Source organism: Marmota monax, unplaced genomic scaffold, assembly GCF_021218885.2.
Source record: "Marmota monax isolate L192 unplaced genomic scaffold, Marmota_monax_Labrador192_F-V1.1 WCK01_AAM20220418_F8-fsc00077, whole genome shotgun sequence".
NCBI classification, from domain to species: domain Eukaryota; kingdom Metazoa; phylum Chordata; class Mammalia; order Rodentia; family Sciuridae; genus Marmota; species Marmota monax.
In genome coordinates, this window is record NW_026694610.1 from 6,144,118 (window position 1) to 6,156,553 (window position 12,436).

Here is a 12,436-nt window from a genome sequence, read left to right on the forward strand (position 1 = left end):
TTTTAAACTGCAGGAAAGGAAACAGAGAGCTTTATTTATCTGGGCTCCCCAGCTTGCTAATTAACTTACGGACTGGAAACTATTCTCGTGTGTCGGCGCCTGCACATCTTCTCATTATTAGAAAAACATCTGCTCATCATCCCCATGGTTTCTGAATGCAAGAGAGGACGAGAGTTATGTTCCCAGATGCAAATGTGTGACATCAAAGCTGCTCCGGGCACTGGCAGCCCTGTGCAGAGTGTGGGCTTTGGGAAGTTAGAATGCGTATTGGATTTTCTAAATAAAACAGGAAGCCATCAGGTCTGGGTCTGCAGAAGGGATTGTAAGTAGAGACACCTGTGTGTATGGCTAGAGGTCAGCTGTTGAAGAGGTCAGGGGAAAGACTTATTCAGGCTTCCACTTCACCCCTTTTCCTTGTGAAACCTAGGTTGCTGGATAAATGTGGTGGATCCATTATGTGCTCAATCCCTGGAGACTGGGACTCAGGTCTCTTAACATGCAGGCCTGTCCCCCGCTAGGACACAGCCAGAGGCAGCCTCTATAAAACCCGGCAACTGTGTCCCAGGGACAAAGGGATTGGGAACCTGTAGCAAGGTAGCACCCCTGGGAGATGGGAGTCGAAGCTCAGAGCACTCCTGGTTCTTCAGGAAGATTCCCCCCCACCCCCTTTCCCCACAAAGTCTAAGGTGACCAGCTTGCCTAAAGAATTTATTGGGATGTGGGACTTCCAATGCTAAAACAAGGCCAGTCTTGGCCAACTTACAATACCCCCCACTTCCCTTCTTCTCTCTGGTCAGAAAATGTCCATCCCTCAATGGACAAAACATGTAGAAGAGCTTACACATTTTGCCTCAGTCTGTAAAATGGAAAGATGCAAAACTACCTTCCTGGGAATAACAGCAGGGCCTTGCAGGGCGTGTGCCTCCCAGGCCCGAGCAAAGTGCACAAAGGGATAAGGCAGGGGCCACCTAACTGAAAGGACTGGCAGCACGAGACTGGGGGGAGGGAGCAGAGACATAGGAAGGGAAAAGGGTTGTGGGATAAAGCACAGTCCTCACAGTTTACACCTAGAACCATCCCTCCACTCACATGTCCTTCATGCTCATCCTCCTCCAACTGGTCTACCAGCCCTCGCCTATGCAAACTCCCTCCAAGGCCTCACCTCTCCCTCTGTCCCCCATCTCCTGAAAGGCCCCACCATGCACTGCTGGCCTCAGTCCACAAGCAGGTATGGCCTTTGTTTTCTTACTCTGCTGCTCCCTCTGGGCCCAACTCCCCTTCTCATAGCACGGAGTCCTCCTCTTGCTCTTTCTCACATCTTGCCTCCTCACATCTGTGCCCATGGCCTCTGCCCAGCTGTCCCAGGACAAATCACTTCTCCACTGCAGTGGACTCTTCTTTGTCTGTCCCACCCACGCCATCCTGCACTCAGAAACCAAAGGGTGGTCTTTCTATCATGTGGAGCTGATCCTTAAAATCCTTCAGTAGCTCCCCAAGCTCTGGGACCACAAACATCTCCTCTTACCCACAGGGGATTCATTCCAAGATTCCCGGTGGATGCTTAAGACTATGAAGGTACTGAACTCTCTCTCTCTCTCTCTCTCTCTCTCTCTCTCTCTCTCTCTCTCTCTCTGTCTCTCGTGTGTGTATGTGCAGGTGTGTACTGTTTTTTTCTCTATACCAATATACCTATGATAAAGTTTAATTTATAAATTAGTTTTTATAGTGAGAGATCAACATATAACTAATATTAAGATAAAACAAGTAAAATACACTAATAAAAGCTATGTGAATGTGATCTCTCTTTCCCTCAAGATGTCTTTTACTGTGTTCACTCATTTGAATTGCTGGCGTCACTACTCTTAGAACACAAGTAAGCAAGCAATACTGCAACATTGGATCTGGTCACACAACCAACAGGGGACTGACGGGCAGGTGGTGTAAACTGCGTGGGTACACTGGACAACCAGATGATTCACGTCCTGGGTGGGAAACAACAGACAGCATGAGATTTTGTCCTGCTTCTCAGAATGATGTGCAATTTAAAACTCATGCATTGTTTATTTCTGGAATTTTCCATTTAATATTTTCCCACTGCAGGTGACTGAAGGTAATGAACAACAAAACACAAAAGCACAGATGAGGGGGGATTACTGCCATTGGACACCTTAGTGTTATCACTCAGTTTCCTTTCTAATCAGGCACTCCTAAGACATCCAGGCTGCCTTCTGCCCCCTCAATTTCAGCCATCATGAACTTTGTGTGGTTTCCTAGACACTCTGCTTCACACCTCTCTGCCTTCAAAACTCAGATCAAAAAGTGCTTCCTCTGGGATGTGATCCCCTAGCCTGCCCCACATCCACTTTCTTTAGATGGTTCTGTATTCCTCTCCTATACTCTACCACTGCACTTACCATGTGAAAGACAAGGGTTGTGTACATATCTTTCTACTCCACCAAAACACAAATTCATTGAAGGATTACCTCACTTCCTATCACTAATGACAGCTCAGTGCTTGGAGCACATTACAAATATCTGTGGAATGAGTCAATGAAAACCAGCAGCCTTGTGTGCAATAAACAACATCAAACCCCAAAGCACATCAATGATCAGGAGTGTTCTTCACTGCTGAGAGAAAGGAAACACCACAAGCAAAGGCAAACCCTTTTTGACCTCCAGCCCTGCCACAAACCACAGTAAGATGACAAACCTCTGAAGGTGCACCCACACAGGACTGCAGGTACTTCTTGTGTCACCCTGAGGCAGCTGCTTGACTTCCCCAGCCTTGGTTTCCTCATCTATAATATGGGGAACATGATCCACATCATAAGTTGTGAGGAGCACATGCAGTTATGTGTGGAAAGCTGTTAGCCCTTAGTGGACACTCGGTGCTGCTTCTCTCTCTCTTTCTTCCAGTGTTACCAAAACAGAGTCACAGCCTAATAAAACCTGTGTCCACAACTGACATCAGCACCTCCCGCCTGGTGAGAGGTGATGTAAAGGAATAAGGAAGGAGGCGAAGACTTGCATCCTGGGCTAAGGCCCTGGAGGCACAAGGCCACTACCCAGAGCATCCTGCCAGCATCAAGTCCCCAGGCTCCTTGACTTGGAACAGGGATCTCACAGGCCTCTCTATACTCAAGGGGGCAGCTGCAGAGGTTTCATGCCAATGTGTCCCTGCCCCAGCCTCCTGGTTCAGTGCTAGAGGGCTACATCGGAAGCAGAGCAAGCAATAGGCTCTTTCCTCTTGCAAAATCACCACTTTCTGCAGAGACATGGAAGAAAGCCTAAAGAGAATGTGAGGAGCTGCCTAGCTGAGGTTATCTCCTGGGGCAAGATTCCAGGTGACTTTTCATTTTCCTTCTATTCTTATTTCTAAGCTTCCTACTGTGAACTGCTTCTACTTACTGCCTGACAACACTTAGAATGCCTGGGTCATACTTCATGAAGGACCAGACTCCTTGACCCCTCACAGACTGGGAGCAGGTCTTGGCTACAGCCAAGTCTGGTTCTGGAATCTCTATGCAAGAAAGTAGGAACTCTGTGGCCTGAGAGTCAAGGATGCATCGACGACACAGAACCCTCGTGGGCCACCAAGAAAATCACAGAGCCTTCAAAAGGTGAGCTGAACACTCTGTCCCTAGCATAGGATGGGCTCATTCAGGTTCTTTTAGTTGTCCCTGTTGGCCAGTGCTTATGGGTAAAGGTACCTAGAACTAGGAACAGCAGTGAACAGAAAGGGTGAGGGGCACAGAAAATTCTTCATATGGCTATAGGATAGGCTTCTCATGAATTTATGTATTGCTGATAGAAAGCAGTAAGGATACCACTGCAAGTTGCCTAAGCCCCTCGAATATCTCCTGAAAGAAATGTTATAAGTTCCTCCCCTGGTCCCCCACTTCCTGTACCTAGGCCTCCTTCCTTTCTTCATGAATCCATTCATTTATCAGTCACTCACTGAGCCCCTCTAAGAGGCAGCACTGCATCCCTGGGTGGTGATTCACCAAGACCACCTCCCACAATCTCCATCCTGTTATGGTTTGGATGTGAGGTGTCCCCTAAGCTCATGTGTGAGATGGTGTAAGAAGGTTCAGAGGAAAAATGAATGGACTGTAAGGGTCTTAACCCAATCTGTGATTTAATCCCCCGATAGGGATTAACTGAGTGGGAACTAACGTGGTAGGGTGTGGCTGGAGGAGGTAGGGATTGGGGCTTAGCTTTGGGTATATATTTGTCTGGAGAGTGGACTCTCTCTCTGCTTTCTGATCAAGATGTAAGCTGCTTCTCTCTGCCACACTTTTCGGCCATGATGTCCTGCCTCACCTTGAGCCCGAGGAATGGACTGAGACCTCTGAAACTATGACTCTTCAAATAACTTTTTCTCCTCTACAATTTTTCTGGTTAGGTCTTTTAGTCACCGCAGTGAAAAAGCTGACTAAAACACTTCCCCCTTAAGGAATAAGATTTAAGACTTGAAATCTCCAGGATAAATGGTTGGGCATTTGTTTTGCTCAGTGGGTGTACAAGCTGAGGACAGAAACTGGAATGCTGGGTTTTTTCTTTTCTTTCTTTCTTTCTTTCTTAGAGGCTGTAGGAATGAAAAGAAGGATGGGGGAGATAGGACAGCTGGTGGGAGTGAAGAACTTTGGAGAAGAGAATTAAAAGATGCGTAAGGTAGAATTTTAAAGATGTTATGCTCCTCTGCCTCCCCCATTGAACCTTCCATAGAATACACAGCCGTCACCAAACGCTTTTGAGGTTGGCCTGGGCAGGACACAAGGAAGAGCTATTTCTGTACTCAAGATGAGGAGGAGGAGGGGAAAACAAGGGCTGGCCAAGGAGGCCCAGTCAGACCTTTATTACACCCAAATATAAAGTGGCTGTCCCTGCCCTCAGAGCTCACGGGAAACCCTGAAAATAAATAAGCACCTAAGGGAGTATATGCCAAGAAGCAAGTCAGAAGGAGCCTTGGGCACAAAATAGAAGAAACACAGGAAAAACAAAACAAAACAACAACAACAAAAAAACAACTCAGTCACCAAGATAACCAATATCTTAAATCAGCCTTTTACTAAATCAAAGTAAATGCAAAAATGCATGATGAGCAAAATATCAACATTTTAGATAAAGACAGGTCCACGGACAGGGCTGGGATATGTGGAGGTGAGGCTGAGTCATTCAACTGTAGGGTGAGAGCGGGTCTGTATTTTAATAGATATCTATATTAGGTTCCATGTAGATTTGTTGGCATTTACTGTGATTTTTAAAAAAATATGCCACTGAAATATCATTAACCTTGATGGGTTTTGTGACTATGGGCCTTCAAATAACTTTTGAAGTTATTTAACCCGAGTTTTTGTGACTAGTTCTCCTCTTCCCAGCCCAGCCCTGATGGAGCACCTAGGACTGGAGGAGGTAGGAACAGAGGACCAACTTAGCCTCAGAGGCTGGAAAAGGCTTCTCTGAGGACCCAGCAACATTCAAGGTAGATTCTGAAGAATAAATATAATCTAACACATGCAAAAATAAATACAACAGTGCATAAATAAATATATACATAGATGTCATCTGGGCCAAGGGCACAGCCAATGCAGGGGTGGGGAGAACATGACACACTCAGGAAAGAATCACCTACAGAGTGTAAATGGAGCACCCAGTATCATTTCAACTCCAAGGTTTCCTTCCTTACAAGTGATGTAGTAGGAGGACCCAGGTGACCACTGAGTCACTCAGCATTTCCCGGAGCACCTCCTACATACCAGTTAGCATGGATTCAAAAACATGAGCTAATGCCCCCTAAGAATGCATGTCAGGCCCAGATACCCCATGGCTGAAGACAGCCCTACAGTCATTTCTGGCTTTTAACATTCTATGAGTATTGTTGTCTTTGACATTTCAAAGCCACTCACTATCATTGCAAAAGCACTTTAGTTAGGAGTTGCCCACATTATTATCATTTTCTCTAAAAACTATATTTAATCCTGTGCAGTTTTGTAGGGATGATTCATTTCCAAAGAGCTCTAAGAGAGAAAATGCCATTTGCACCTCTCCTAAGCATGGGCAGCAGGCTGGGTTAAGATCTCCCCCACCTCATTGTCCAGGTGAGGCATCTGAAACTTGGTGTTTAAATGACTTCCTTAAAGTTAAGGACAGAACTGGAACTAGACTCCAAATCTCCAAACTCTGGGCCAGAAATCCACTGCCCCTCCATTGATATGTGGATGGGAAATGAACAAGTGAACCGGAGAGCAGATCTCCTCCAGTGCCATGTAAACTTTGATAAGAAAGCAACTCGGACTTCAAGCTGATCCTCAGAGGCTCTGAATGCACACAGACACTGAGCATCATTCTGAGCAACCTCGTGGGGGTTCTAGGAGAAGGCCCAGCCCCAAATCTTCATTAGTAAAGGAGATAGAAAAGAGTTTTGCTGATCTTCGCCGCCCCCAACACCACCTGCAGGCCTGAGCAGGCAGAGGGCCCAAAAGCCTCTATCTGATCACTAGCTGCACAGCAGCCACCCCCCCTCCCCCGCCCCGCTGCATTCTCTCCGCCAGGGATTTCACTTTGCACACCAAGGGCCTTGCCAAATCCAAAAGCTGGCTCTTCCCACCCTGAAGTTGTTAAACAAACAAGGCACCAAACCTACGCCAAGCAGTGGCCATCTGGACAGCAGCGTTCACAGCTGGAAGGGAAAGCTGTTCCACCCACAGCCTCAGGGAGTCGCTGACTCTCCAGGGCCTGGATGGCAGGGTGTCCTCCTGAAAGCCTGGGCAGTGGCTGGTGGCCAGCTGGATGAAAGTGCTGGATCCTGGGCAGCACCACAGATCCTCTCAGCTGCTGGCCATGGGCCTGGCTGGATCAAATGGGCCTGTTGGACTTCTGTAGACCAACTACAACACACAGGAGGCCACTGGCCTGCAGAACAGCACGGGCCCTCTACATTCTGGCTGATAGGAGTTGACCTACTAGTCTTGGGGGTAGAAAGCCCCAAGGGGCAAAGCTGAAGAAGCAGGAGTGAACGCAAGTGAATGGCAGGCAATGAGTCAGGCCAGAGCCTGGTCCTGATACTTGTGCCATCTCAGGCTCCCCTCTGCTGCTTTTTTGTTTTACATTGTCATCATCATCGTCATCATGGTCTCAACTCCATTATCACAATCACAGGTGACACTTGTTATCACCATCATTGTCGTCACAGGTGCTATTTACTGAGTGTAGTGAGCTGGATGGTGCCTCCCCCTAATTCCACATTCTAATTCCTGAAACCTGCGAATGTCACCTTATTTGGGAGAAGGGTCTCTGCAGAAGTGATGAAGTCAGGATCTTGAAAGAAGGTGCTCATCCTGGATCGTCCAAATGTTCCAGATGTGCAGAGAGACTAGGCAGAGCACACAGAGAAGAGGAGGGCAGAGGAGACTGGAGGGACACACCATCGCTGATGAATGTGTGTGGCCACCAAAGCTAGAAGAGAAAAAGAATGTCCTCCTCAGGCCCTTCAGAGACAGTGCAGTCCTGCTGACACTTTGATTTGGGGTTGTGGGCCTTCAAAACTAGGAGAAAAGAAGTGTCTATTGGTTGAAGTCACCTGGTTTATTTGTTCCAGCAGCTCCAGGAAGACGCTGAGTGCCATCCTGAGCATCCTCAGCATGTGATGAGGAGGGATATTCTGAGCATACCCAGTGTGGTCCAGGCCCAGGCAGCGTGCAGGGTTATCTAGCAACTGCATGAGTTATTTCCATTTATCAGACGAACAAACTGAAGCTGGGTGAGGAGCTGCCAGGCTTGGGATGCAGCTGGAACAGCCCTACAGGACTGTTCTCCAGTTAGATGACCATGACCACATGGACAGTGTCCTACTTCTTTGCAGCCACCTCAAGAATTTGCACATAGGACTTGAACTGATTTTTCAATCCTAAATGATATTTTTACCAGACTTATCTCTGAGGCTTAGCTTGCTCTAAAAGTCAGGGAATGACTAACTGTGGGGACCGGAGACAATGTCTCAAATGACCTGAGTGGCGTTTTTCGAGGGTTTTGCCAGCACCCAAATAGCTCTGATGGGCCTGTGGAAATTTATCTTTCTCCTTCCTAAGGAAGGACTTTGAAGCCAAGACCCCCACCCAGAGATGCCTTGGCATTGACTATCAGAGCAGAAAAATAGCACCGTACATTGGCCTCTTTTTGAACAGAGATTATGATAAATTGGGCTTACAAGGATAGCATCATAACCTTCTAGAAGTCTCTCTGACCCAGAAAGCAGTGCACCAGAGAAGATTCCTGAAACTTTTCTGGCAACAGAGGAGAATCTTTGTCAGTGTTGGACCCAGTCAGGAATCTAAAGATATAATCAATCAAGACAGGGCTCAGCAGAATCTAGTCAGTGTGTGTATGGTGGAGGGGGCAGGAGGAGCAGTCATAGGAATTAAATTTAACACACACACACACACATTTTTGAAACAGGGTCTTGTTATGTTGCCTAGGCTACTATCAAATTTGCAGTCTTCCTGCCTCAGTCTCCCAAGTAGCTGGGATTATAGGTATACGCACTGTATCCAGCTAACACCAATATTTTAACTTGCCTTATTAGATGGCCCACGTATACATGAAGGGCTGGCTGGCTGGACCTATAGTTTCACTTGCTCTACAAAACACCTTATGGCCAGATGTGGCTTCATCTGGAAATAGAGTCTGGACTAGTCTATCCTGATACCAGGTCATTCAGCTCCCAGGTCCTGCTGGTCCCCAAATACACAGCAACATTCTTGTGATACTTTCTTTGATGCTGCTGCTGCTTAGGTAACTAAAAATGCTAATTACTCCCAGGGATATCTGTAAACTCAACACAAGGCAAAGCACTGAAGGAATAGTTCCTCCCTATTGGGACCCGGCTAACTACCCCCTGCTTAAAGAAACCCAATTTTCTCAAGCAGAGCAAATATTAAATCAACACTGCCATATATTCATTCAATCTTGATTGAGGAAAAAAGAAAGAGAAGCTCCCTGGGAGGTAATCAACACCTTGAAGTGGTTTTCCACAGCTTTCCAGAGTGAGGAGACAGCTGGGCCATCCCCCTCGGCACCCAAGCTGTGTGTCGGCACTGCTGTAGCCAGCTCCTACCCAGGGTCCCCTGGGAGCTGGGAGGGGAAGTGGGAAAGAGGCTCAGAAGATGACTCTTTGGGACATTGCCACAGGGGCAGTAAGGAGTGTGGTGCCTAAGGTGCTGGGGTGCTCTAAGTGGACACTCAGTGGGAGCCAATACAATGGGAAAGGGGCCTGCTTATCTCTTTTTCAACTCCCTGGAAGATGCATTTAGTCCCACCAGGGCCTTTGCTTACTCACATGCACAGATCCTGTCTGCAACTCCCTAATCCAAAAGCTTTCCCTACTGGGTTTTGTAAGGCATGTGATAGCAAAGCTTTGCCTGATCTGAGCTGCCAAGGCCATTTGCAGTCCTTATTCATCCTGCTCTTGTAATAGTCGGACATTGGGCTGCTGAAATTTTAATTCATTAGATGACAGGTGCTACTCCGGACCCCTTAGGAAGTACTGAGTGACCTTCTTAAATATTGCCAAAAAGATGAGTTCTAGACACATCTGGTTCCAAGGATTTCCAATAAGGAATTGTGATATATAACGCTCAAGGTTAGATGTCACGTTGTGAACTGAACTGTGCCCCCTCCATTCATATGTTGAAGCCCCAACCCCATTTGACTACAATAAAATGCAGCATTTAAAGAAGTGATTGGGATCAAATGAAGTCAACAAGATGGTGAGAAGGAGGTGGCTGATCCCATAGAACTGGTGTCCTTGTGAAAAGAGGAAGAGACACTGGGCTCGCTCTCTTTCTCTGTCACGTGAGGACACAGGGAGCAGGCACTACACAAGAGGGCTTTCTCTAGAACCTGATCATGCTGGCACCACCACCTCAGAATTCAAGCCTCCAGAACTGTGAGAAAACACCTTTCTGTTGTTTAAGCCACCGGGCAGTTTGAGCTGACAAATACAGATTCTGATAACAAGAAGTAGGGTACTGCTGTATCAAATAGCTAAAAACATGGGAGTGGGTAATGGGCAGAGGCTTGAAAAGTTTTAAGGTGCATGCTGGAAAAGGCTTGATTGCCATAAAAAAGAAGGTTAGTGATAAATATGGATGTTAAAGATGATTCTAGTGAAATCTCAGATAGAAACGAGGAATATAGGGAAGGCAATCCTCATCAGAAAGAAGTTGGCTGATCTGCATTTTGTCATGGGTAGCCTGAGCAGGCTGATACACGCTCCTGTGTTTTTCTGCCAGACTTGGGCCATCACCAACTGGGAGCTTTTACTGATTAATGTGATCTTGCTGGGAACACCCCTTCCTTGAAACTTGGTGACTTACTTTGAACTCATGAATGAACTTCTTTTGCATTATGTAAATGTATCTTTTTTTTTTTTTTTTTTTGGTAGTGGTGCTGATGGATTGATCCCAGAGGTGTTTAGCTACTTAGGGTCTTGCTAAGTTGCTGAGGCTGAATTTGAACTTGTAATCCTCCTGCCTCCACCTTCCAAGCAGCTGGAAGTATGGGTATGTACCACACACCTGGCACAAATGTATCACTTTATGTCCTACCCCAGATTAATAAAATTCCCTCTGGTATCTAATATCCGTTCTGGGTCCCTTCTAGCACCATTGCACCAACTCCACAACTCTGTGTGTATTGCAGGTGTGCAAAGATTCTGGGGGTTTAGGCCCTTGTCACACTTATTCCAGAACCCTGCAACTACAGGTGTGAGAAAACTAGAAAAGTCTAGAAACAATAGGAAAATTGAATGACACAGATTATAAAGCCAATATATGAACATTGTTAGTTTTAATATTATAAAAAATAACAGTTTGAAAAATGTAATGGAAAACAAATATTCCTATTTGCCATAGAAATTTAAAATACTTACAGCTTTGCTAATATCAATATATCAAAATTTCCAACACACCAGTATTCAATAAGAAATACAGATTTATATATACAAATACATATTGACAGCCAATAAGAAACATGCATGAAGAAGAAGACTTTAGAACTACTGATAAGAAAATATTGTTGATTTTTTGGTATAATAATGCTGTTATGATTATATTTAAGAAATAACCTGCCCAGTGTGATAGCACACACCTGTAATCCCAGTGGCTCATGATGTGGAGGTCAAGACAGGAGGATGGCAAGTTTGAGGCCAGCCTCAGCAATTAAATGAGACCCTGACTTAAAATAAAAAATAAAAAGGGCTATGGATGAAGCTCAGTGGTAGAGTACCCCTGGGTTCAATCACCAGTATAAAAAAGAAAAAAAAAATGGAAGGAAGGAAGGAAGGATGGATCTTTATCGTTTCTACATAGTGAAACATTTACAGATGAAACAATAAGATGGATGTCTGGGGTTTGTTTGAGAACTGTATGAGAGGGAGCATGTAGGGTACAGATGAGAGAAACATGGCCAGAAACTGATGACGTAGGGGCTGTTTGAAGGATATAGCAAGGTTCATTTTACTTTCCTACCTTTGTGTATGTTCTCAATTCTCTATATTAGAAAGTTTTAAAAATTCTACTTAGGAACCAGAAAAAATTTTAAATTAAGAGAAAGGTCTAACTTGTTTTTAGATTAAAAGGTTCAGTGATTTTTTTCCCCTCTCCAAATTAATCCATAAATTCAACGTGAGCCCAATTAAAATGCCAGCAAGGCGTACTTTTAGAAAATTCCTCTGGAAAAGGAAACACATAATGGCCAGGAAAATTATGAAAGAAAAGGAGGTTGTGGGGCATCGGGCAGAGAAAGCCTGTTCTTACAAGCATGAAAACTTATTATGAAGCTACAATAATATAAGGAAATTAGCAATGAAGAACCAATAGACAGGGCAATGGTACAAAATAAAATTCCAGAAAAAAAGTTCAAGTGCCCACTGCGTGTCGGGCCCTGTTGAAGATGCTGATTGGGCACCTAACAGAATGGACAAAGATCCTAACCCTTAAATAAGTACGCTTACAAAATCCATAAAGTGTTAAGTGTTGACAGCACGAAACAAGGCAATAAGTGTAAGGAGGGTGACATTTGAGTTGAGACCTTAGGAACAGGCCACCAAAAAGAGCATTCCAGCAAAAGTAAGGGTACCAACCGAGACCCCCAGGTTGGAAGGAGCTGTGTGCATGACAGAAAGGTGGCCACAGAGGACAGGAGAGGAATCTAGGAAGGCAGGTGAGGGCGGGACTGATGGGGACTCTGGATTTTGATCTAATTGAGATGGAAAAATCACTCAAAGGCTTTAGTCTGTAGAGCCCTGTATCTGTTACACATTTTTTAAAACAATGACTTTAGCTACTATGAAGAGAGAAGGATCGTGAAGACAAGAGAAATGCAATTCCGGTTCCCCCTGTGATACAGTTTGAATGTGTCGTCCCAAGTTCATGTG

General features: G+C 45.4%; 1 protein-coding gene across 7 annotated transcripts in view; it reads right to left on the bottom strand.

Moving 5' to 3' along the window:
* Nucleotides 1-12,436, bottom strand: part of Pdzd2 (PDZ domain containing 2) — a 365,774-nt gene that overhangs the window by 313,264 nt on the left and 40,074 nt on the right. Inside the window, exon 2 of one of the 7 annotated variants that reach the window (XM_058572094.1) lies at nucleotides 7,277-7,458. The exons of the other annotated variants lie outside the window; for them this stretch is intronic. The gene's annotated coding sequence lies outside the window, so the exon portion shown is untranslated. The remainder of the gene's footprint in view (nucleotides 1-7,276; nucleotides 7,459-12,436) is intronic. 7 annotated transcript variants of the gene reach the window in all.